This window comes from Ixodes scapularis, unplaced genomic scaffold (genome assembly GCF_016920785.2).
Source record: "Ixodes scapularis isolate PalLabHiFi unplaced genomic scaffold, ASM1692078v2 PGA_scaffold4__175_contigs__length_147842914, whole genome shotgun sequence".
Classification (NCBI taxonomy): domain Eukaryota; kingdom Metazoa; phylum Arthropoda; class Arachnida; order Ixodida; family Ixodidae; genus Ixodes; species Ixodes scapularis.
The window spans coordinates 44,728,708-44,734,813 of NW_024609879.1; positions in this window are offsets into that span (position 1 = coordinate 44,728,708).

Below are 6,106 nucleotides of genomic sequence, written 5' to 3' on the forward strand. Positions count from 1 at the left end.
AGACGAATTATAGTCACTCCATTTGCAGGTAGAGTTAAACCGGTTGCAGGTACCGTTAAAAAACTCGCCCAAGGGCTTGAGTTGAACTTGTCACTACATTCCTAGGATAGGACCAGCTTGAATTTCGGAGACGAAAAAACGTTCAAGAAAGACTGAGATAGAGATACTGCTGTACTACCAACTATGGATTTAATGCTTCTCCCTCTTGTTGAACATTACCTATCTGCTTCTTCATTTTTTCTCGCCCTACAGTGCCATACAATCCCATAGAACCTAAAGATAAAATGAAATAAAAGGAATGAAATGACATTAAATTAAATAAGAGCCACATACATTCCCCACACGATCCCAGATTGAAAAGACCGCACTTCGGCACTACGTGCCACACTGCTAATACTGCTTTTTCTTGTCAGGTGAGCTTCAGCGGGACGTGACACCGAAAATACTGTTTTTCTTTTGTGGTGACATTCATAGATGGCACGCTGACGCACGTCTCTTTATTTTCTTCGATCGTCATTGTCGCCAGCATCTTTCGTGCATACGTTCTTTTTTTTTTCGATGATGGTGATGCTATTGAAGTCTCCGCTACATTTAGAGTTGCGGCAACGAGCTAGTAGGTGGCCCGCTGTAGTTCCCTTAAGAGATCCAGCATGCTCACGTGTCCTGTCATCAATACGTCTGCCAGGCTGGCCTGTGTAGCATTTGCCGCATGATAGGGGGATGTTACAAACAACCCCCTTGTCACACGGGGTGGTTCTTAACATTGGGCGGCAAGTGCGAAGTGTGGGGCATTTCCCCCCTCAAACAGACAATGCCGCAATATGCCACGAGACAAGTTCGGCGGCTTTGGGCTGCGAGTGCGAAGCATAGAAAATCCCCCCCCCCCCCCCCCAAAGAATGCTGGTGCCTTGACCCGAGACAAGATCGGCGGCATTTTGCGGAGAGTGAAAAGAGTGGGGCATTTCCACCCTCTAATAGATGATGCCATAGCCATGCCCCGTGACAAGTTCGGAGACTTTCGGAGGGAAGTGTGAAGCGTCTAGTGTATTTTTGCTCCTCAACAGACAATGACGGTGTCATTCCCCGATACAGGTTCAGCGGATCATAACTAATATTATCGTTCATTATACATTTCTTCTCTCTCTTAATATTAGTACATTGATTGAATACCAATAAAATGCTTAAAGTACGGACAAGCTGGTGTATAATAAATACTAGGTTAAACCCCCTCATAAATTATAACATTATGTCGTTTATATAATATTCCCTTGTTACATAATATAAGAACATCCGTTGTTTCTTCCTGCGTAGTAATATCCAGTTCACGAACGCAACTTACCAGAGTATAAACACGGCAGCGTGCAAAAACTAAACGCGCACAGGAGTAGAACGTAAACATTGTCAAACGCGGTCACACGAGGAATTCCAGTAGAGCTCGCCTAACATCAATGCACACCAAAAGAGTCGCTTAATGTGAAGTGGTTCCAGGAAGAATACCCCTCATAAAGCTGAAGAGTATTTTAATATGTATATATATAACTTTTTCTTGTCAGTTATATAGCTACGCCTTCGGCCTCCCTCGAAAAGAATATCCGGGAATGCGGCGACCAGCGCTCTCGAGAAAAACGATACGACTGCGTCCGAGTCAGAAGCAGGAAGTTTTAGTCATTTTCGCCACCTTGTGAAAAAATCACATCAGCCATTAACCCACCAAATTAGCCGTTGAATGAACAGCAAACGGATGAGCTGTCTGTATTAGTCATCTCTTAAGAGCTCTATATTATGCTTAACACTTCCGTCGTCATGGGCAGGAATTACTGCATGAAGGTATTTAAAAGTAAGTTTCAAGTAATTTTGTTACTTTTCAAATGTGACGGTAATGCAGTGTATTACTTACAGTATGCGGTAATTTATGTCAATTAATTACATTTGAGTATTTCTGAGAATACTAGGGAGTAATGTAATTTCATTATTTCTTGAAAGTAATTTTTCCATCTTTAAAATAAGGGCATTAAACGATGAGATGAATGCTGCATTTTCTCTCGCTGCCCTTACGTTCGACAACGGTTTCTATGTTGTACTGGATGTCAACTTCGTGTTCGTACCAAGTGCGTGCAAACTTTACTTCAATCTGGGGTGAGCACGTCCTTCCGTAAATCCGTGATGCTAGGCCTAAAAGGCGGTGCAATCCAAGCAGCCAAACGACTTCGGGACCCGGAACCCGTTTCTTATTTGTTCGCGTCTCCAGCTCGTTGCTCGCCCTCTCGCGGCTGCAACGGGAAGCACTCTGTTGAGGGTGCACCGTTTCGCCAGCTCAGCAGGCGCGGTGGCACTATTCCTGATCTTGGCCCGAGAACAGCCATTTCTGAATGCAAACGGCGCTATTCACTGTCAAAATGTATCACTGCATCCCGTATGGGATTGAACCGCACTGCTTCGCTGATTTTACAACATCAATTAAATGTGCCGCCGGGAACAGACGTGCAGCCGTTTAGGCGTTCTTTTGAACCAGAAAGGCTGAGATCGGAAAAACGAAGGCGTGTAAAAATGAAAGGAAATATATGTTCCCGCAAATTTAGTAATTGCAAAAACAAGAAAATCCGCTTTTTTTTTACTTCTTTTTTTTTTTTTGGGGGGGGGGGGGGGTATTTTGTTTGGAAGGATTGGTGACAAGTTTGAAAATTTTGCAAGTCGCCAAAAACGTCGAGAAGTTGAGGACACCCACAAATGTTTTATTATAATGTACATTTTATCTGGGTTTGTCATAGTATACATTAAGATATATTAATTTTGTTAATATAAGCGCCATAATGACATTAAATATGCACTGTAATACCAATCGTGTTGAGAGAGAGGTCTTTTTTCTTGTAGCACATGAAATGCTCAGATGGTTATTCACGTATATGCTGTTATATGCACCAAGCGTTACCTTAAAAAACACGTTTTTGTTGTTTTTCTCTAATTCCCTTTTAGGTTTTTCGTAGTTACGACACATTTTCAAAATACACGCTTATTCAAAGTATTATAAACTTTGAATAATATAACGTGACGGTATTTTGCAAAAAAAAAAAAATATTGACTATCTTATTGTTCTTTTTGGAATGATTGTTTCACCAAAAGACAACCTCAATAGCGGAAACCCCGTTAGAGAACCCGAAGTTCGTTATTTCACACGAGTGTTTAAAAACGTATGTTCTAATGGTATGCGGCGGTCCATTGAAAGAATGATCTGTTCGCATTGTCCGCGGTGATGTATAATATGGCTCTTGCGCATATAATGAGGAAGAAATTCCTTCTTCTTTACGATAAATAGAATAAAAAGCTCTAGTGGGAGACGTCTGCTGCGCTCCTCCCAAAACATCTAGTCCAACTCTTGTTTCGTTTAGGTTATGCTGAAAAATCTATCTTGCCTCCATAGGACAGACCGATCAGCAATAGATGAATGCGCTCAAGCGCACTGAAATAGACAGGGTAAACCGGATCCCCCACATGGCTAGCATGTTTCAGAATCGGCCTAACGTATGCTTGATAGGCAGCTTCTTTAGCTTCTCTACTAACATGCTCGAGGTTACGCTGCAAAAAAAACTTGGAGACCTGCCTGCCTTCCCGATAATAGTGTTTATTTTCGCTGACCATAAACCGCCCTCAAGAAAATGTCACACGTAAGTATTTGTATGATGATTTTGTTCTTTTTGGTTGACTGTAGAAAGAATATTTAAAATATCATTTCTTTTTCTTTTCCCCCTAAATCTTACGTGAACGCACTTGCTAACATTTAGATTTATTTTATGATTCGTGCACAATGTCTCAATGCATCTAAGGTCACCAGCAAGCTTTGTGGAGTTCGTTTCACTAGGCGCTCTCGTAAACAGTCGTCCGCGAACAGACTTTTTCAAGATAAAAATAAAAATATATCATTATTTAAGAAGTGACCCCAGGGAGGACGGTTGTAGCGCTCCAGAGGTCATATAAACCAGGATTTAGCATTTTCCACTTACTACAACCTGCTGTTTACTTAAAGTAAAGTAATCCCTAAACACAGCTCTATAAATATTTAAAGCTCCAAGTTTTTGTAGTAGTATGCAATGTCGATCGCTTTTATGAAGTTTAAAAAAAATACGATCAATCTTATCTGTGTTAAGTTATTTAAAAATATGATAATAAAATTTTTAAAAAATATATTATGTCGTTCATGAGAAACCATTTCTAAATCCATACTGGTGATTGTTCAGAAACCCAGTCGTACTAAGCTTCTTCACTAAAGGTGAGTACAAGATATGTTCAAGTAATTTACAAAAAACTGAAGTAGGTGCAGTGGCCTGTAGATAAACAGATTAAATTTCGATCCGCTTCACAAATCCGGTACCACATTAGCAACCATCCAATCATCAAGTAGTTTTCCTCCCTAAAGCGATGTATTCTAGATTACATGAAATACTTTTCTTCTTTCCAAAAAAAAAAATGCTTCAACACTCTAGGTAAAATTCACCAATATTTTCAAGGAACTTGGCAATAGGACTAAAAGAGAGGTCATTTTGTTCCACTATTGCATGCCGATCGCTGAAAATCTGCAAAGAGATAGGTTCATTGCGTAAAACAACTGATGCAGCCAGTTGAGTGGCCCTGTTTTTTATTTTTAGAGCACCGTTTAATATACATCCAAAACTTATTTTTGTTTCTATTTTTAAGGTCCACAGTTACACCTTGAAAATCTTATTTCGACAATCGTTCAATTTTGATTTATATAGCGATGTTAGATAACTTAACTGTACACATATACTCTATATATATACACTGACACGCTGTTTAGAAACAAGCCCGCGTTTGCCCACACCAGGTGTGGGCACTGCGCGTGCGCAGAAACCGAATTCGCGTGAAGTGAAGCGTCTGCGCATGCGCAGTGCCGTCAACCGCACCACTGCAGCTGCGTGACGTCAGAGCCGCGTGTTGGTCTATAGCCAAGGGACCATGTACTGCATATTGTATATGCAGCACGTATTATGATTTTACGTTTGTGCAGTCTCCTGCTAAGCTCTATAGGGGATGGGGCCTAGTCAGGCGATTCTATACCCCGCGTTTTACATTAAGTCGAACCGCAGTCGACACTTCGGTCTAGTGGAGCCATCTGAGCAGTGCCACGTCTGCGTTTCCTACCAAAGACTAAACCAACCACGCACAAAATAAAAATAAGGGTCACGCCACATTTGCTGCGCTCCATTGGCTTAGCTCGGGATAGTAAAGGCGCAAACACAACGAGCGCCGTGACGATACACTTTTTGCGCCGCTTAATCGGGTCTATTCTATCGTAGCATCGGCTGCAGCCGGACTTTGTGATAAACGGGGTGCAGTCGCTTTGCCCCTTCCTCCATTTTGTGATTGCCTTAATCACTTCGGACTGGGTTCATCCGTTTTCAATGGCCATTCGTTATGAGCTAGGGAAAACCGATAAATGGTACAGTGCTCAATATTGAAATATTTACCCGAGACGACCGAACTCCGGCGACGCTCAGACGATAACCACCAACACAAAGAACGTAAACATGTATTTCCGAAACTCCTTGCCAACTCTGTGTAACGAGTTATATAAGTTACCCCGAATGCCGGATATTTCGGTACTTATTTTTTCGGCCGTCGCCTTCGTTGTACAGTAATGACGAACGACAAAAAAAAAACTGCGCCTCTTGTTTTTCTTGGTTCTTTATAGTGTCTGGTGAACTTCCCTTGCCGGCCGTCTAATTAATAGTTGTAACAAATGTTAAACTTTCCTAACATTTGCAGTCATACAAAAATAATGAACGTGAGTGTCCACATAATGCAAAAGCAACCTAAATGTCAGCAACAGTCAGCACAAGTTCAAGAGAAGACCGCCGTTGTACTTTGGTATTAAACTAGAGTAACCAATACATATAGGCTTCTATAAGGCTAATAAGCACGTCTGTTTTATTTCTGTGCCTAGAATAATATCTTGCCGGTTCAAAGCCAATACGATAGGTCTGACGGACTTTCGTCGAATTGAAGGTTCTACTGGTCCGACGAACCTTCGAGCTCTTTTTTTCTTTTTTTTTTAATCGACTAACTTCCACTTTTTGAACACAGATGCCCTAAT